This window comes from Lasioglossum baleicum, chromosome 7 (genome assembly GCF_051020765.1).
Source record: "Lasioglossum baleicum chromosome 7, iyLasBale1, whole genome shotgun sequence".
NCBI lineage: Eukaryota > Metazoa > Arthropoda > Insecta > Hymenoptera > Halictidae > Lasioglossum > Lasioglossum baleicum.
Genome location: NC_134935.1, coordinates 5705015 through 5726606, shown reverse-complemented (window position 1 = coordinate 5726606; position 21592 = coordinate 5705015). Strand labels below are relative to the sequence as shown.

The window sequence follows — 21592 nt, the reverse complement described above, 5'->3', positions numbered from 1 at the left end:
GTATATGAGCAGAAAATTTTAAGCCGAATTGATACTGCCAAAATAATTCATGAATTTGCAAGAAACAAAGCAAGACGGAAATTCATATAAAATAAAAAATGTGTAAAATGTACGTATGCTTTTTAATAAATTTATTTAATGTCTTATGGTATGGAATTTCTGATTACTTTTCCTTTTTGTTTATAACTTAATGAGCGTTTTCTTGAAACTTTTTGTTGGGGAGGGGGCCCCGAAATTTTGACCGCTTAGGGCTCCCACTTGCCTTGGTCCGCCACTGATTGACGCGTAGACTTTGCGATCATATTGCAACATCAATATTTTTATTTTATTTTTACCGTGAGACCTTGTCCAGTCAGCAAGACATACTTTTCCCTTCATCTGATTTTTAGAAAATGGCTTGCGCAAATAGGAATATGTTAGGAAGACATTAATCGCGTGGAAGCTCTCTTGAAATCATGCTACAGAGTTGGGCAATAATCAACTAATATTTAAAAATGACTAATAGTCTTCTTGAATGTTAGTCATAGCAAAATAGTCAAAACTTTTTGATGAGTTAGTGATAATTAATTAATAATATTAATGTACATTAATCGTACAATAGTGACCGATGATTAAAGATTGATGACTGATCATCAACTACTAATTCACTAATAAGCAATAGCTAACGATTGCTTACAGCTGTGACTAATTATTTGCCATTTAGTTATCACTAGCTAATCAAAAAGTTTTGACTAATGACTACAGTGGGTGTACAACGTATTCGTACACCTTTTAAGAACTAATAACTTTTTTATAATTGTACCAAACGATTTGATTTTTTATAATCAATTAGAAGCATTGGTTTACGAAATGATATGCAAAAAAGATGTTCCAGAAATTTTTAATTTACAAGGTTACATGCAAAAATAAAAAAGGGATTTTTTAAAACTTCTTTATTGGGGCCCTTAAAGAAAATTTAAAATGTATGTTTTGTAGATCTATAATAGTTACAGACATGCTGATAATTTCATCGAAATCGATTAACATACACGCGAGCTACAAGCGGTTAAAAATGGTGAAAATCGTAATTTTACACGACTTTTGATCAATTTCTGATTAAAATCCACAGAATCGTACATCTTTCGATGCGTGTCATTTTTTCCTACGTCAACCGATTTCGTTGAAATTTTCAGCATATGTATAACTATTATAGATCTACAAAACATATATTTTAAATTTTCATTAGAGACCGAAATAAAAGAGTTTCAAAAAATGCCTTTTTTATTTTTGCATGTAACCTTGTAAATTATAATTTTTGGAAAATCTTTTTTGCATATCACTTCGTACACCAATGCTTCTAATTGATTATAACAAAATGAGGTCGTTTGATACAATTATAAAGAAGTTATTAGTTTTTAAAAGGTGTACGAACACTTTGCACACCCACTGGATTTCGCTATGACTAACATTCAGAAAGACTATTAGTCATTTTTAAAAATTTTGTTGATGCTATATGTACCTGATAAAAACATTTTCTACTGATCACGATTCGAGGTTCACCCTATATCAAAAGAAATTAATTGTCATCAACGTATAACACGAGAATCCCCTTCGAAGCAAGTGCTGTCGCGGCAGTGTTATTTTTCAAATTGAATTCGAAAGTTTGAGAGCACATTTTTCAACCGTATCTCTGACTGGCGCAAAAAGAAATGAGTTTCATCAACTTGTTACACGAGAATCCGGCTTGAAGCACGTCCCGTCAGTGTTGAAAGAGTTAAATCGCGAAAAAAGACTCCCGCGAAGCCTTCCACGCAGGATTCGCTGACAGCTCGCGATAGGGAGAGAGGGAGCGAGAAGGAGGGAGGAAGAGAGAGAGAGAGAGGGGCCGCATAGTGTCCGTGACGCAACGCGATGCATTCCAGGCGGTTGTTAAATCGATAAGAGAGCCGCGGAGACCTGCCTGACCATTTTTGGTCGGGCCCCTTCGATCATGAATAATCCTCGGGATAGGAAGGGGCCCGAAAAGAAGTCGGGTGGGTCCGATCAGGTTGGACGCGCGAAACGGGGAGACGGGAAGGAGGTTTACATCATCGGATTATCGTGCGTCGAGGCACACGCCATAACGGTTACTCTATTAATAGGTGGACGTGCAGTCTCTTGATTAAGTCTATTGCCAGGCCAACGGCATTGCGCGATAACGCACTCCGCGTAGCCCTACGCACACGCCGGCCGCTTCATCGTCGCGTTTTATAAATGCTGTAATTGAGGCACGTCGCACTTTACGCCGGCCTGGCATTTTTTTCCAACGCGAGTATCATCCAATGAGACTCGCGTGACCGAGCTTCGTGTCTCTTCGCAATTATGCGTGCAGACTCGTTTTGCTCATGATTTGCTCGTTTTGCTCGCGAGTTATACTCGTCGCGTTATTTGAAAACCAACTTTCCCGACTATGTCCGCGGAATTTTAAATACAGAGAGTAGCTACAGTAAAGTAACGAGACTATCTTCTCCGGAAATCGTTCGCTTTGTGCTCGTTGTTCGGTCACAAGCAGACCGAACGTGAGAATTAGACACGGTCGGCTGCAATATCTCCAGAACGATTTGAGTGTCATCGGACACCACTTCGAGACTTCTGTCACGTGTCCCGTGATCCAGCCACTGATAATAATTAACCATCGAAATCTATTCTCAATCTTTTTCCGATAACGTTGCACGGGAAGTAAACACTGAATTTCATTATCATTAAGCTATCAAATATTGTATCAAGTTGCGAACGTTAGAATTGATAGCGAATAGCCACAGGATACATTTCCCAGTCAACTACAATCGACCCATGAGATTTATGTATGTATTTAGTTATTAAACCTTAATTCAAATTCGGAAACCTTATAAATAGACCGCGGATCTTTATGAAAAATAAAAATATTCTGAAATAGACATTAATTTCATCCCCTAATGACTTTGTTACGTTAAAATCAACGTTACAATATTATATTTCACTTTACTTATGAATAAATAACCTTATTAAATAAATGCATGTTTCAAAGAAAATTATAACACGGGTTGCATCAGCTTACAAAAAGCCTCGGACAGTTGTAACATATTTCATGACACGAAAATTGTCGAATTAGTTCCACCTAGTTCACGGAAATGGCCGACTACGTGCCCGTGTGTTTCCACGACGCGATAAATATTTCCAGTCGAGGGGTTGCAGTTTGTCAACAGAAAGTTGGATTAAATCTATCCATGACTAAACAGACGGGACCAGGTAGCGTCGGGAATGGCGGCATGAGTCCCAGCTCGGTAGGTGTGGGAGCCCTTAAGAGCATTAGCCCAATTTCTCGAGTCCCCAGAAATGCATAAATAATGACGCGTAACAGCTCTTCGCCGAGAAATATTCCGGAATACATTGGTTGTCGCGGCTCCTTAGCTCTTCGGAGCTTAAATATCGGCCGAAAACATGGATCCCCTGTGCGTTCATCAACGGGCGGAGGCTTGGCCGGTTGAGGCCGGCTTCTAGGAAGCGTTCGAATGTGGAGCATTAAAATTCAACGGGGCATCAGGAATGTAAAGTGTGAGCGACCTTTCCGGCTGGCCGGGCCTGCCCACTGAAAATTCTCTCTTTACACGGTGTTTAAAGGTCTCCGCGAGACCAGACGACCGTCCAAAGGAGGCAGGCTACCATTCTTCGACGACATAGAGCCGGTGCCGCCCTTCTCTCCGCTCGAAGGATTATCCTGGACGATGTCCCTTCTCATTTGTCGTCCCTTTATAGCTCGACAGTGACTATCCATCTCCAGTTTGCCCAGAGCCTAACACGACGATCCGCGTCGCGCGTCGCTGATGATGTTCACGGCTCGACGCTCTTCCCACGGGTAATATCTCCCGATGGTTTCACATCGGTGTTCTTCCTTTCAGTATGAATACGGTAGAACTCCGCTCACGGGAACTCAACTTGTGCGAGCGAAATTTTAGCGAGCGCCCATGTACAAGTCCATTTACCTGAAACAAATTGCTCCAGGCCTTGACTATCTAACAATGTGCTATTGGGAATTTTTTAGAGGGCAACTGATGGGTAGACTGTGGATCTTTATGCATTTCTGAAGAAATTAGTAGGGTGAAACTTAAAACAGTATTAGATTAGAAATATTCAAGAATATCGTAATGTTGGTTTGAACGTAACAAAGTCATTAAGGGATGAAATTAATTTTTTTTATTTTATTCCTGCTTCCCACAATCAATGCAGAATATTTTTATTTTGCATAAAGATCCGCAGTCTGCTAATAAGTGAAAGATTGTGTCGCCAGATTTTAGGAGAGAAAATTACGTTGGTGTGCAAAAATGCCCTTGGACCGACTTAAAAGACTAATAAACCATTCGCTAGTTGCGGCGGAAGTGTGGGGAACAGCGTCGTGGAAGGGGAAAGTAGAGTGGGGACACAAGTGTTGATGTGACGACACTGGTGCACACGCGGCAGGAACCAGATGAAACGTGATTATTGTTTGTTTTAGTGCCTCTGCAACTTGCACGATGCAACAGCTCGGTAAAGTTTGAAATGTTAAATAGCTACTGTCCGATATTAGGCGCCTTCCGGCGATACGGGAACGTCGAGTATGTGTATGTTCAAGTGGAAACCTGCCGATAGAGAAATTCGCGGATTCCCGGGGCCGGTATTGGATTCCTAAATTCCGACGAGAGCTGTAACTTCAGAAATGCATTGAATTACCGATGGGTCAGGTAATTCCGTGATTCTGGCCAATAACGACGGCATATTAAGCGAGTCGCTTTTGACCCTGTGAATGGCTCGGTTCGAATCAAGGGGAAACTCTCGCCCGTCGAGATACTTTTGCTCGCGGACCGATGATTCACACGGTCAGCGCCGCGGAACTTCCTCGCACAGTCTAAATGGTCTGTGTTCCGAGTTCGTGAAACTAGTTCCTCGGGGTCTGATTATGCAACGACCACGGGGTCACCGACACGAACGACTGGATAAACATTATCGGAGACTCCTTGTCGTTCTCACACTCCGATACACACGAAACTGTCGGTCTGGCTCGTTCGATCACTTCCGCGGTGGCTATAGCTCTAGCACCGCCGCGCCATAGTCGTCGCTCGTTCACGTCTTTACCCTGGATCCTCTAGAGTAAATGTGCAAATTACTGCGGGCGCACATTTCACTGTGGTATTTGTTCCCGATGAGATTAAAAAACGCGAGAATGATTTTTCCCCCCGATTTATAGGCTAAATGTATCCATAACCGGATGTACGTTTTAAAATGTGTAGAAATAAATACTTTCCCTTGAAAAAAATTTGTGCAATTCAATGAGAATGTATTCTCGTTGGCGAGGCCCACAAGATTGTCAATTATTCTCGCATTTTTATGATCTCAGGATTTGAAAAAACATTCTTCATAAAAGTAAATATGCTCGCAGCGCACAGTTTCGATCAAAAGAAAAGACAAAGCAAATTTGCATTGAATGTCAATGTTCTTACCATATCTGTAAATGGTATTCAATTGGATGTGTTCTGTCGGGTATGGCACTTCGTCAATTCGAATTTACCGCCAAGAATCGATTCAATAACTTGTCGATCACTGTGTCTGATTGGCTGAATGTCATATGCGTCGTTCCAATATTTGTGTGGTTGCTCTTCATAACGATCGTCAGATCTATTCAATTTAGACCAGCATGGAATTCGGTTCTATTAGTTCAAGCTTCTAAAATTTTTCTTCTATCTCGATCACCAAAGGACTGTTGTTCTACATTACACATTATTAGACTGCGGATCTTTAAGCAAAATAAAAATATTCTGCATTGATTGTGGAAAGCAGGAATAAAGTAAAACTTGTTACATTAAAAACAACATTACTGTTTTATATTTGACCCAATGAATTTCTTCATAAATGCATAAAGATATCCGCAGTCTACACATTGCAGTTTAAACGCGCGATGTTCTGGAGTTCTCTTCCATTACTCCTGGCAATTGATTAACCAATCGTTTCTCTATAGAGATATAGCGCTCGTATATCAACGATTAAGTGGTATCGTAGTTCCGACGATCCTTCAAAGGAACGACGTCACGATGATATCGCGGATCGAGATTCACGGTTTCACCGTGGACGATGGAGAGCCGAGTTTCTACTCCATGGATTAATCTCGCACCGTGCCACTTGTAAATCAAGATCGAAACGCGTAGAACCGCGCAGAACCGCGCCTCCGTCTATAAAAGTGTCACGTACGATCGAGAGCCGCGGATTATGAATCACGGATTTGTCGTTGAATCATCACGACGCCGTCGCGCGTTTATCGCTTCGTTGTATCATCGGCTAAGCGAGACGGCGACATATCTTTCCGCGACACAGACTAATCTAAGAATAACTGCCGAAAACGACGGTATCGCACGAGGAAAATAAAACAGAAGTTGAACCGGACACGTCATTTTTAATGGAAAAGATTTCTTGACGTGATTCATCATGATTAGCCTGAAAAATTCTTGATCCTGACAATTTTAATCTTACATGCTGGTGTACCAAACCAAAATCGTCATGTAAGTACTCAATTTGTGGCAAATAAACCAACTGAATAGCTGTTGCATTGGGGCTATCGGAAAGAGCAAGGTATCTCCACGAAATATAATCAAAAGTAAATATTTAAAAATTTTTATTAGAGATGTGTACGCTCCTGAGCATCAATTATCTCTCTTACAACTAACACGACATCTACAAGCATCGTAATTAATAATAATAGTAATTTTTTTATTGAAACGCTTCAGAAAATTTGCATACAGAAATCGGTGATTCATATGCAACCACCTAACATTTAATGAGTCCACTGAAATTAGAGTACTCTTTGTAAGAACATCGTTGGCCGTGGACAAACAAAGACGATAATTAACGACGACGTTTCTTCGTCGTTTTCGAACCAGTTGGACCACTCGACGGTTTCCGGTTAACGAACGATTATGTGGGTCGCGAAATCTGTGTTAATTAGCTGTATCTCGCGCGACTGCACTCCCGACGATATTGCTTTTGATCGCTTTCTTGTCCAATTATATGGAAAAAACCGGAGTAAGTAGGCTTTCGATCGGTTTGCTCGTGCGCATGTTCCCGATATCGAAATAATATGTGTCTCGAAGAAATAGACCGGACTTCGTTTACGCTGACTTGCTAATCTGCGTGATTTTTCTGTCGGCGCCGATCAAGTGGGTGTAATTACGCATTAATAAAGATTAACTGACACAATTTGCTCGTCGGCATCCTGCGAACGAGGTGCGAGATTTTTATGGCAAATAAAAATTGATCAAGAGTGCAAGATACGGCATATAATATGTATAAAGCTCGGAACGACGACTTGTAGTTCTGCCTTTAATAAGAGACGAGAAACTTTCGACGTGGAATCCCGACGCGAATTTTCGTCTCAAGATATCGGGAGAGCGACGCGACGAGAACACAAGCCGATTAAACTTGGCCACGGTTAATTATGGAACGAGTCCAATTAGTCGGGTGGCATTGCGAGTTAATTAGCGGCGGCCGTTCGTCAGCCAGTTTCAGGGGAGCCTCGCGTAGCCGCGTCGCAAGAAAAGCACCGAAAGAAAGCCGACAAAGTGGAAAATGGCCGAGGAAACGAGGCTTCCGAAGCCGAATTTTCATCTCAAAGACTGCCCCGATGGAGCCCGCGATATAATTCCTTTGCGACTCCCGTTAATGTGCTATCTTCCTTCAAAAATGTAACTACATACATATGTACTAGGTTTGCACAGATGAAATGTCAGATTTCTAACAGTAACGTTAAACGAACTTTTTCCAGATATGTACATAGAACATATTGATCCAAGCAAGCACCATCGTAGTCAACGTATTCACTCATCGAACTGCAAATTTCTTTATTGTACTACAACTAGTCAATTTTAGAGAAAATTGCGTTGTCTGGGAACAAGGTTCTTATCTAGTGTTTTCTACGTCTTAAACAAAAATTATTGTAATACTTTTGATTTATATACGAACGGGAAAAAATCAATCTTTTTATTTTTTAAAATAAAGTAACACTAGATATACTTCATGTTATTGTTATTAATTTGTAAAAAGTTTGTATACCTTTCAGGGTAACTGGTATTTACCTTTACCCTATATTTCTTGTTTCGAGATATTTAAATGAGAAGGATATTAGCGCTAACTGAATTTCATATAAAATGTTGAAATAACAATCACTATCTAACATTCTAACGGAATCCGATTCGCCTATTTTCAAGGTTGTCGATCAGAGGGAGCGGCGAAGCGGATTTCGAAGGTTTTTTCCGTGTATTGTGATAACGACGCTTAAACGGCGCCGCGCGTATCCCGTGAATGGACCCATTGTGCCGACGGAGCCCGTCCACCATCATTCTTTCAGCCGTTTTATGTTTTACGTCGGCTACGCGGGTTATGTTTATGGGAATGGCGTCTGGCCGCATCCGACGGCCCGCGCCGTCAGCATTTAGCCCTTCCGATCCGTTTTTCTCCCGTTTTATTGAGCCACCCCCTTACACGTTCCCACTTTATCGTCGTTCCGTCCAATACTTATTGCCAGTCCTCTATCTCTGCGCCGCTTTTTTTTTATCGTTTCTGCGCGACTTGCCTCCGGCTGTGCCGACTTTAAACGAATATTGCCTAAACGGTTGCCACGCGTTCAAGTCTCGACAATAAACCGAAACGCTGCCCGATCCAAGGGCCGTCTCGCACTTACGTTTATTAAGCACTGGTGCAGTCGCGAGGGAATTCGGGAAAATTATGAAAACGATAATATTAGTTTGGTACATGTGAAATGTGCTCGTGAAACTTTGTTTTCATGGTTTCGTTATTCTTTCATTCTTCACGTCACCTCTTAAACTTTATCTTAGAGAAAATAAGCAATATAGACACGGAGATGATGTAAAGACTTCAATAGCAATGTTTATAGAATTTAAAAACTCGGATTTTTATAGAACTCGAAAATCCATTAGAAGAAGAATATTTTTCTAATTTTATTTTTGCCCAGAAAAATTCCTTTATCGTAGAAATGCCTTAATAATAGTAGAATAGAAAACGTGTTCAATTTTAGTCAAAGAATTTTTAGTCGGGATTAAAATTAATTTTTAATCTTTTAATGGATGCCGTATTAGAGAAGTTTAGCCTGCCTCCTCTCTTGGTAAATAGCGATCTTCCTGGTTCTCCGTGGCCATCATGGAATCAAGGTTTTACGGATAGAAAACTTGACACTTCTCTCCGCAAGGAATTTTTCTCTCAGGCATTCTCCTCGGCTAAATGGATTATCCGAACCCTTGAACGGGACTCGGCCGTAAAGGAGCGAGATCAGCAAGGTCTCGTCGCAGGCGAGGGCAAAAGGTTGCAGATGTCGAGGCAGAAGCGTGCAGCCGCGCCCGGCAGCCTCTTTGTTGCTACTTGGACCCTGAATGCTCGCATCTGCTCGAAGGCTCGTTAACAGTTCGCGCTAATGACTATTCGTCAACGCTAATTCGTGCTTTCTACACTGTGTGTCTGCTCCGGAACACGGTTCCAGTCAGTTTTCGTCTGTTTCGCGGACGCTGATCGATAATTCTCCTTTCTTTCATAGTACTTTCAATGTTCCCTGTATACACCGGAACTTCCAAAATATCCGACAAATGATAACACAAATCATAATATAGTAGAACTCGGACAATCCGGCACTTCAGTCACTTGTTTTGATTACACGCACGAAGCAAAAAGATGCTGATGGTAACTCTAACAATATCTGCATCTACCGGTGATCATGAAAGTGGTGCGAATTAAAATTTCAAACAAATACACGTTTTTGGCTGTATTAAAAATTTAGAGGGTGCCAATTCTAGATCAAAGGAAGTTATATACATGCCCAAAGTTTCATCAAAAAATCGATCAAGATTCAAATAAATCGTAAACTCTAACATTCTAAGATTTTTACATCTGACAATATTTATAATTTTTTTATGAGACCACCGATTTCGATGGAACTTTTTACATGTATATAAATACTTAGATTTAGAAGAGGCGTGTTTTAAAGGTTAATTATAATCGTAATTACAGTATTTTATCGATAATTGTCCCCATACACGGGTCTGCTCAGGGACAATTATCCGTCAGGGATACTATTCTTTGATTTTTGCCGAACGTAAAAAAGGACAGTGGAGATCAAGAGGCCTCGCTCGTCGAGAAATGTAAACATAACTAATCCGATGACAAAACTTCTTTATTTCTCATTATTTATTGATGGGACTTTGACCAACATATTCGTGGCACTTTTCTAAAGGAAATGATACAAAATATGATATAATTCCAATTATATTTACTTGTGTAATAAACGACGAAATTTTTCGACGCGAAAAAGGACATCGTATGGGAAAGAAAGCCACGCGGAGAGTTGCAGCGCACCGGCACAGTTCAAAGAACTTCCCGTACGCTGTTCTTCCTTGTAAATATTCTTATATTCATTGTAAATATTATCGGAATTATATCATATTTGGTATCATTTTCATTTAGAAAATGCCACGAATATGTTGGTCAAAATCGCATAAAAAATAATGAAGAATAAAGAAGTTTTGTCATTGGATTAGTGTGGTCTCACCGATATACCCGAGCCGTATGATGTCATACTTCTCGGCGACCGAGGCCTCTGGAGCTTCGTGGCCCCTCAAGGGGGTACACCCCGCAGGAGTGGGGATAGTTGTGGGACAATTGTCGGCCAGACATTTGGGACATTTATCAATAAAATACCGTATATCGTGTTTGGTGTCATTTTAATCAGAAAATCGAGACGAATAAGATGGTGAAAGTTTCGTTTAGAAAATCAGCAGTTAGAAAAATTGCAATATTTAGCTACCCTTGGATTAGTGAGTCTCACCGATACTCAACACCTCGCTGGCTCGGTAATCGAACGTTTACCGTTTGGTTACAGTTACGGTAGAGACCTGTGCGACAGTTGTGGAGATAATACTGTACTTCACTACACCCTATTCGCTTTGTAAAACCATGCCCGTGCAATGGGCAACCGTATTTTGAAAATCGGATCGAGCGCGTGACAATGCGTCGGTATCGAGCTAGGCCGTACAATGGAAAATGAAGTTTCGAAACCAGCTCCCTCGCTCGATCGAGCCATAATCAGGAGCCCGCCGGTAATTACGCTAATTGCGCGAGGCTCGTGCGATATTTGCGCGACGCAGGACCGACAAGTCGCTCGAGTCCTGCGCGTCCGGACGAACGCGGCACGATAATGACGAGGGTGTTGATGCTCGCTGAAATTAATAGGATTCAATCGGACGTCGACTGCGTAATTATGTATCGTTATCGAACGATACGCGGGGACCGAAACTCTGATGGAGTTTGTGCTCGGCTCGTAGAATTTGCCGGGCGCGGACACAGCCAGCGTAGATCCATTATTACACTTGGAATTAGGGGACACTGGTGTCGACAAGTAATGCAAATATTGGAGAGACCAATACGCGCTCCACCATTTAGCAAAATCTTCTGTTTGTCTCGAAATAATTGACACAGGCATATTTGCTTAACAATACTCGTTATTTGACTTGGTCGTCGCTCGCCGTTTTCAGCGAACACCAAATTGTACCAGGTTCTACGAATTGAAATTGTAACAGAGTATTTACTAAATCATACTCGAATCGAATAATTACACAAACATTAATTCGACCACGAAAACATTTTATATTTAAATGTTTTACCGTCACTTTTGGATTTGAAGGATCTGACTTTACAATTTGACGGAACCGTAACCGGATATTCGCCACTAGTTGGAAGATAATAATATCGACGGAAACCAGATAGAACCGCTTCCATAAATATTTAAAAGTGGGACGAGGCAGCAGTGGTCAGACGCCATCGTGAAATTACCGTTAATAACCCGGCGTTATCGCCAGTTTAGGAGAAGTTATATTCCGCTGGTAAAAAAAGAATTCCTGGTTTAAAGTTTGTTTTCGTGGCGGTTTAAAAACACATTCATATCAAATAAAGAGTTTATTTTTAGATTAAAATTGAGATACTCATTCCACAGATTTATTCGATATTAGCGATGATCTTGATGGGTCCTCTGTGTGCGTTAAAAAATTCGAGAGTGACCTTCACAGGTCATCATCAAGATCTGTTCCCCTCATCGCTCTCTTCTCTTTTTCTCATACTAGGAAAATAATCGCGTGCATACGTTTCAGCCACATGCCATCACTGTACACGTTACTGCATGTTTGTTTATTTTACGTGCAGTTTCTCGTATACTTTCCGTGCAGAAATGCGTCGTGCTTTTTGCAGATTTATCTCGCACGAACATCTGCCGCCTAACCATAATATTTATCTGTATGTCGAACAATGAAATCGCAGCGGGAAACAGTTGTCGAGCGGTCATCGTTCGTGCAAATGACAAACTGCACGAGCGACTGATTCGGGATCGTGGGGAATCAACACAACCCTAAATCAACGTTCCTCGGACCACTCAAAGAATCCAATTAATCGAATATTTGTCGAAACGAGTCCTCTCGAAGACGTGCTCCCGCACGGAGTCTGCGCTTCGAAACGGTTCCGAACGGTTCCGAACGGTTCCGAACGGCTAGGAAAGTCAATTAACACGGTGTGAAAATAACGAAGTGGCGTCGAGAGGTGAGCGCCCTTCGGCGAATCGCAGCGCGTCGCTTCAAAGGGCATTGTTTTAACCTTCGAACGACGAAACGCGTTCGAGTGGGACGAGAGGAAGGCCGTGGACCAGGGGAGGAACAACCCTGAAGGCTTGTGATTCATCGGCGCTTCTAAATGCCGAATTCCACTGTTATTTAGAACCTCAGGCTAGACAGAACTGTCGGACGAAGAAATTTTCGCGAAACAATCCGCGAATTTCGCTCGCGCGGGAAGCCACGATGCAAGTTAACGTGCTGTGTGCTCCGGAACGTTTCAAAAAAGTGTGGATACCGGACTTATAGTCGGATTAATATATTCTTGAATAAATATCTTCATTTTATCGTTGTTTTTAGTAATACGAGAATTTTTGGTAATTACTTACAGGAGCCCCTGTTATATGAAAAGGAAAAACTTGTTCAAAGTGTCGAAATCTATAACATATTTAAATTTTATCAAAATCGGAGAGGTGTGCTCTCTGTAAATAATTACCGACTTTTTTTCTGTAGGTCAAAGAGCGTAGCTAAACTACTAAAGTTTAATATACATATACATACATATTTATTTAGACAGTGGATCTTCATGTATTTATAACAAAAATGAGTAAGTGTATAATTTATAACAGTGAAAACATTCGAAGAATTAAAAAAACATAGCTGAGAACTACTAAAGTTTATATATTTATTTAGACAGCGGATCTGCATGTATTTATAATAAAAATGAGTAGGTGTTGTTTATAACAGTGAAAACAATCGAAGAATTAAAACATTCTGTTATGTTATTTTCAACCTTTTATCCATATTGGCGAAGAAAATAAATTTCTATTTCACTCCAGCTTGTTATAATTCATGTATGACATGTTAAATTTTGCATAAAGATGTGCTGTCCGTTTAAAATCAACAGACATGAGGAATGAAACATATAAAATTATTTCGACAGCGAATTGTCGATAAAGATACATGTGCAAACGTTTGAATTTCTCAGAGAAAGTATACAAACAGGGACAGTATCGGTTAGGGAAGTCTCACGGAAAAATTAGTGGTGCTTAATGCGTATTGTACAAACAAACTCGTCCAAACAAACGTTGTGTCTATTGATCAAGGGTTTTGAAACTGAACAGACATTTCCGGGGGTGCCTAAATAAACCTGTGAAGTCTCGGGTGTTTTTTTTTTTTTTAGCAGGCTGCACTCCTCACAGCATTCCAATCGAAGCATGAATCGTGGAACCCGTAAACCGCTCGTAACGCTGAATTAAAATTCCCCGAACGATCGTCGGCGGGACCGGATCGGAAACAATAAACGCGTTCGCGTTGATTAAAAATTTTCGTGGTCGGCTCGGGGAAAGAGGGCCGACCTAGAAAACGAGTAATCGATATATCGGAGCTCGTTTTACATACTTCGTTTTCGCGAATACGTCATCTCGACGACTCCTCGGGCAATTCGGAACGCGCGTGATCGCGAACATTGCGACTTCTCTCCCTAGAAGAGACACTCGTTAGCAGGTTGAACGACTCCGATGCACAGTAGCCAGATCAGGAAAAAAGCTATCCTCTTTCTGCCGAATTAGTCACGTGACATTGTGACACATGCACGACCTTAGACTGTGTACATTTAATGTAGCGGGTCGTTTAACTTTTTATCTGAATGCATCACTGGTCCCCCATAACTGCTGGTGTCCGGAAAACGGGATAAATATCGCCCCCCGCATGTTTCTCTTTTTTTCTCGTTCACATACGCGCTCGATAAAAGCCCGCAATATCCGGGAAGATACATCGCGAGGTTCATCGCTGCTCGAAACGTTTGAGCCGCGCGTAGAACCTCCGTTTAAACTTAATGTTGCGGATATTTGACAATAAATTGGGGAGAGCCGGTATGCTTGTGCATGTTTCTACAAGTTATAGCTACTAAGTCAACACGCATAACAGTTTTCTTGAACTTTATTAAGATCGTTTGTTTTATTGTTTGTTACAGGTATGCGACCAATTCATAAAGTCTGCGGTTATCGAACTAAAACAGGTAAAATAATATGCACAAATTAATAGTTGCTGGATTATATGATATAATAAAGTTCTCACCTCACTCTGTAATCGAGATAATTTTGGTATTATTAACGACGTTAATGCAATGACAATGTCACGCGGCTATCAACGTGTCAAATGGGACACGTGTATATGCGAACTTCTTTTCCTGCATTTGCGTGTTCAATCCACTTCCGAAGTGGATCTCGCAAATTACGAAACAGCTCGTGCATCGATCGTCCGAACGCTTCGTAAAGTGAAACAGAAAATTGAATGGACGGAAGATCGAGGTCTGCGAGAAAGCGATCAATCGAATCGAGCTCCTTTCGACCGCATTTCCGTCGGCATAAGACGCTGAAGAGTCCACCGATCGCGATGCACTCTTCAATTTGCCTGTGCTAGCTAAAAGGCAAGACCGTTTCCATTTCGTCTCGCATTTTGAGTCTCCCCGAGCTTCGGAGAGGCTTGGACGACTTTTCTCCGCCTCTCGGATATATGGAAATGTAGTCCGTCAATATTCGAGTTCGGCGACGAGAGGCTCGACCTTTCGCTGAATACTTCTCGACTTCATATGCATTCGACGTGTACCGAGGTCACGGAGAAATTTATCGATGCGCCTGGATCGATCGATTTTTCATCTCGCGCGCTACCCCGAATGCACCGCGTGTCGAAACCGCGTGGCGGCGTTTAATGGCGCGCCGCGAACGTGCGCGGAATATTTAAGAGCCGTTACGCACTGTCGACCGGCAACTTGCTCCACGAAAGACTAAAAAGTTAGTGACCATACTCTCGATCGCCAAATTTCGCAATTTGTTTGCGCGCGGTAAACCCACGGTGGGGCATTTGGCCCGGAAAGTCTGAAAAAATTATTTCAACGTTATTTATAGGCTCAATGTCATAATTAGACTGCGGATTTTATGCATTTATGACAAATTATGTTAAAGAAAAGGCTTGCAATTTCGGACGGTCGTGTACAGGAAAATTTGTTGATATGATGGATCCATGTAATATGGAAGTGAATCTTTCTTGGCACCAATAACATGTCCAAGCTACGTGCCACAGAATGTACATCCGTTTCTATATATATATATATATCATATCTTATGGGAGTATGTGTCACGTGTCACGAAGCACCAATGTCGTAAAAGATCCACGATTTTATTGGATCGACGTGGTTGAAGTTTCATTTCTCTAATATCGGGCATCTGCGGTTTATCGAAGCTTTCCCGACAATTTTCAATTGTGCATCGTGCTGTGTTTTAGAGGTGCTAATAAAAGAAGACCAGAAACGGAAGTGCAATAAATGAGAATATAGAAAGGGGGGGAAAATCAAAATTTGTAAATTTCAGTCTAAAATTTTTCTATTCGATAACGGTATTTCTGAAAAAATTGCGTAGATCGTTATTACAACTCGAATTTGTAGTTCGGAAGAACTGTTTAATTTTCGAGTTAAAGTAGCTCCAACTGCAAACAGCACACGCGTGGTCCCCGTACATATATCGAGACATTACTGTACTCGGTCCACTGGCGGAGCAACACGTAGTAATAAAAAATTCCATTTAGCCGTCGGCGTCGTTGGGACCGGCGACAGAAGCCCGTTCGCTATTCCCTTAATTACAACATTTAGTAGCCCGGTGTCGGCAAGCTATTCTTCCGTGTTTTCCTGGAAGCTTGGAGAAGACGCGGTTTGCTTTTGGACAAAAGAGTCGCGCGGGACTTCTCGACGAGGAAAGAGAACGGGACACGGACGAGAAACACGCTGGCGAGACCGGCACGAAGGGCTGTGGGAGGTTGCCGGAGAAAATTAGATTACGTCTCGTCGTCTTTTCCGCCGGTATTTTTTCACCGCGTCTCATCGTCCGATAATTCGAGATCCGTCGCCTCGACACCAGGAGCTTTATGCTAAGCGAGTCGAGGGGCTTCATCACATCCCGAGAGGCGACGCGGTAACTCCCGAGTGTACAGGCTAAACACGGGCCGAGCTTTATTAAATCCAGTTGTGATTTAATTTTCTCACAGGTCGGGCCCCCTGGCGAAGAAGCACCCAGCGATGGACCTAATGAAAACCACCATGTTCCTCCGTCCTGTTTTCTTTCCATTTTCCTGTCCGACGCCTCGCTGTTCCCTGGTAATACGTGGACGCGCGTAATTATTCGATTACAACGCTTTTAAAGCAGCCCTAATGCCACTTAAATCCGCCTCCGAACGTATTTCACGAAGCACGATCGACGCGAGCAATATGCGAGACTCGCCTTCGTTGAAAGCTACGTAAATTTCGTTGGGGAACCCTTTTTCCGGAGAATTAATCAGCGGGTTTCCAATGCCTGGACATTGTCACGGGGATGTACGCGGTGTTGGCTGATCACCACTGCCATCGGATAAAGTGGTCCGATTCTACACGAGGGAATCAATCGAAAATGGAGCATCAAGGTTTTCGTAGAACGCGTCGATCCCGGGGACGTTGATTGTATAATGGACCAGTTTTTTTTTTAACCAGCTATTCGATGTAATTGTACGCGTAAAACACTTTGTAAAAAATTGCTGGAATATCATACATCAGGTTCGGAAAGGAGTTCAATCAAGGCTAATTGTTTTAATTAAACTTGAATGTATTGAATGTTTCAATGAATTTTGAATTATATACAGTGTTACTGTTAGTTTTTACTGTGATCTACCCCGGGCCCGGACAAATCAAATTCTACATTGATTTACATATGTAGTATAAAAATATTCTTTAATTTATTGAGATGTATATAATCCTTTAAATATCTCGAAACAAGAAAAAAAGCACTGTCCCAACTTATAATTTGTCCCAATCTCTACGACAGTCCCTTAGCAAAGAAACTAGCGCATTTAACGTTTAGAAAATGGACTTTTCTCCGTGTTCGAGCCACTTGCGCAGCCTCTGCTAACGAAAAGGCTGTCGAATAAGGTCAGAGGACGTCCTGAATTAGTAAAGAGAACGGATATAAACCTCGTTGGTATCCAGTCGATTACGAACCCGTCCGGTGTCGTTGCCGGCGGCGAGGGAGGGTTTTCTTCAAAGAGCGGAGTGGCGGTTAAGGTCCCGGCGGACAAGGAAACTTAAGCTAAACGGAGTATCCCCGGGGCCGTTCGACAAAGGGAAACAGCATCGGGAAAAGTTCGCAGCCCCGGGGACGTTACGGGAAAAAGTCCCGAACGCGATCTTCTCTTTACATCGACGAAAATGCCATCGGAAGAGAAAAAGGAGCCGTTCGGTTTCTTCCTCGATGCGGAGCGGCTCCCAAAGAAAAGCACTCCGGGAATGCTCCGTTGCAAAGCCAAGTCCCGGAGTCAAAGGTTCACAGTCATGCAAATACCTGACCCGGTTACCAGTCGCGTCTTCTTCCTTCCGGGGATAAAAACGGATGACAATGGAAACGAAGTCGGCCCGTGCTCCGCTGAAAATGTCGCTGGGAAAGCGGAGTCTTGGGATCTATCTATCGTTGGTATCGTAACAATGTCAGTAACGTTAACGTTGCAAAATTCGACTGAAAATACCCGACGCCACGGTGCGGTGGTAGAATGGGAACTGTTTGATAATAGTATTAATATTAAATAATAATAGTATTATATTATATTGGTAATTTCAGTTACTTACCATTATTGAGCCTTCAAAAATATTCCTAATTCCTCAGCACTTCAATACAAAATGGGTCATTTCAAGTTTCGGGATTTTTTTAAAAATCGAACATGCAATCAAAAATTCTGAGATAATTCTCAGTTTTGTGTGCTGCTAGGTAGAATGTTCATAAATATTTTCGTAATTTTTAGTTGAGCAGAACAGAAGAGATAAATAGCATAATTCATTAAAACCGTGTTCTATAACTACCCTCATGATAGGGGTACCGGCTTGAAACTTGTCATACGGAGTTTTCGTAGGTGGTCCTATCCAGAGTTGGGCAAAATGTAATTTCATTTACAATTACATGTAATTGTAATTTTATTTCTGCAATAACAAGTAATTGTAATTGGTAGTTGCAATTACAACATTAATTAGACTCAATGGAAATGTCTAAAAAGAACAAACAGAATGCATATGTTAGGAAAGATTGATTATTAATTAAATATTTATTTGTAGTTAATTATTTGATATTTCACAAAAACAATTACCATTACTTTTCAAAATGACCCTCATTTCAAAGTTGGAGTCAGATAATATATAACATATGCTTTCTGTTTGTTCTTTTTAGACATTTCCATTGATTAGGTATCTAATTACTTTTCTTTTAGTGCCATTTTGGCGTTAAGTAATTGCAACTGCCAATTACAATTACTTGTAATTGCATTAAAATTACTTGAAATTGCAGAAATAAAATTACAATTACATGCAATTGTAATTGGTAATTGCAATTACTTTGGCTCAACCAGTAATTGTAATTGCGGACCAGAATTACAATTACAGTAATTGTGAAAGGAGTAATTGTAATTACTTAACACGATTACAGTAATTGTAATTGAGTCTAACAATTACTTCAGCGTAATTGTTCTTTTAAACCACTAATTTTTATGTGTTGACCATCTAACCGTTTTCTTATTGTAATTATAGTCCACTTTTGCACATGTAATTGAAGATGTAATTAAATACTCATGTAATTAATTACTGCCCGACTCTGGTCCTATCGAATGGTGTGACGGAAAATCAATTTGATTTGGAGCTACTGACTCCATGTTAACAAAATTAATAGCATTTTGATCTTGTTTCAAGTTTTCTTTGGGCGCCCTATCGAATTTACTTACCAAAGATGAATTTGTGTTTGTAGTACCATTTATAGAGGGCTTATCGATTATTCCGCGTTGTTGTGCATTACTCGGCGAGGTTCATGATCGAGTAAATCGCGAAGAGCACGTTGCTCTCCGTTGTCCATTGATCTGGTATGCAACCACGTTTCGAAAAGAGGCGAGCAGAAGGAGAATGTTGGTCGGGAGCCGCAGCGGCTGAAAAAAGAACATCTCTCTGTTTTCCGAGTCGCGTCGCGACACGGCATCTGGAGGAATAAAAGCTGAGTAAGCCCGTTCTTCGTGTATACAGAGCATGGATTATGGATGCAGCGGCGTCACGTGTGTGGCGGCGCTGTTCCCTGAAAACGCGAGCCTCGTTCGCGATGAAAAATTCACGGCCGATATACGTCCGGACGAAACTCTTCTTCTTCTCTACTCTTTTTTTTTCTTGTTTCACGAGATCGATCGTGCCGAAAGCCTGGATCAGTCGTGGCACTGATAACACGGCGTCTAATATTAGCGACGACCGCAGCTTATCTCGCGAGATACACCGTGTTCTCGGTTTAATTGCGTCGATCTCCGCTCGTTTCTCGAGATCTTACTCGTCCCAAGACGTCCCCTTTGCTCCTCCAAACGGTTCATTCAAGTGTCGGTTCTCGTCGGTTGAAGATCGATCGATCGTTCACGATTCTCTCGACGGAGTCAGCTGGAAATTTCGGGATTCCACCGGGTCTTGAAGTGATCCATGATTTGTGCTTGAAGTTGCATCGTAGACGAACGCAGATCGGGAAATCGAGTGTTCCGTGTGAAGTGAGTTCTCTGGGAAATTGAGATTTCTGTGAGCGTCGATCGTGAAACAGTTCCATCATCCTTCAGAGCATATTTATTATTACTCTGGATTTAAGCGAAATTTCGCTCGGGTCAAAGGTCAGTTGACTTAATCGTTAGGCTTACTTGAACGCGAAGGAAATTGTTTGTTGATACGTGTAGAAGTAAACTTGAAATCAGTTGGGACGAAGAAAATATTATTGACCGTGCTTTTTGACAGACAATTATCATTTCAGAGAGTAATCTGAATGGAGTTAATCTAATTTTAGGAGAATTCAATAGGGAATTGAAGTGATTCATTGGGGAAATCTCTTTACTTTGAAAGGAACTAGATTGCAATATAATTATGATTGCCGGCGTGCTCTAAAGCCAATCAATTAATGGAGTATCCGGCTGTCCTGAATCGAGACAACTTCCAATCTCACTTAATATTCTAAATTCGTTCAATACTGTTGGTGACACAGAAAGGGAGAAAATATGGGTCTAGATGTACTCGTAACTCTCCGCTACTCACAGTATCTCGATGCCACAGGCTCGAGACTCTTATTTATATATATGTCGCTAAAAAAATCGGGGTCTATAGTCATCGAAGATAACACACAGAGGCAGCTGCAGTTGGAACGAGCAAATAACTATTGTAGAAACAAGACGATCGAATAAATAGGAAGCCGAACAAACACAGCGGGTCGTGTTCGAACGGTACTCCGTTCGAAATTATTCTTTTGTCGATTCCGAACGAAATTATTTACCCGATTGTAATACCGTCCCAATCTTCTTACCGATTCGAGTTTCATGTATATTTGAAAGAACTCGCCGAAATGAAGTGTACAGTTTATTGGATTCGTATCGTGTCGATAGAAAACACCATTCAATGCAGTGTTTAAATAGCATCGTAAGGAGAAGTTTGGTAGCAAATGGATTTGAAATTATATTTACACTAATAAATTGTTGGTCGTAGGACATATTGTTGCCTTTTGAATAACACATGAACACGATTTTTTACTTTTTCGCTAATTTAAATACAATCTAAATATTCAAGCTGCTTTCTTTTTGTGCCAAAGAAATAGTAAGCAAGCAATGAAAAGTTTCAAGCCCCTACGATCACGTTCGAACAACTGGTGTGTCATTACTAGACTGCGGATGTGTATGCACTTATGAAGAAATTGATTGGGTGAAATATAAAACAGTAAGACATTAAAAAAATTCAAGAATGTTGTAATGTTGCTTTCAATGCAACAAAGTCATTAAGGGATGAAATCAACTTTTTATGTTATTCCTGCTTCATTTATGAAGGAATTGATTGGGTGAAATATAAAACAGTAAGACATTAAAAAAATTCAAGAATGTTGTAATGTTGCTTTTAATGCAACAACGTCATTAAG

General features: G+C 41.2%; 1 protein-coding gene across 8 annotated transcripts in view; it reads left to right on the top strand.

The window, feature by feature from the left end:
- Positions 1-21592, top strand: part of LOC143210714 (uncharacterized) — an 88725-nt gene that overhangs the window by 31748 nt on the left and 35385 nt on the right. The window contains exon 2 of one of the 8 annotated variants that reach the window (XM_076427837.1): positions 14593-14637. The exons of 5 other annotated variants lie outside the window; for them this stretch is intronic. The gene's annotated coding sequence lies outside the window, so the exon portion shown is untranslated. Of the gene's footprint in view, positions 1-14592; positions 14638-19292; positions 20310-21592 lie in introns of those variants that run through there. 2 more of the 8 variants (XM_076427839.1, XM_076427836.1) reach the window with 2 other exon arrangements.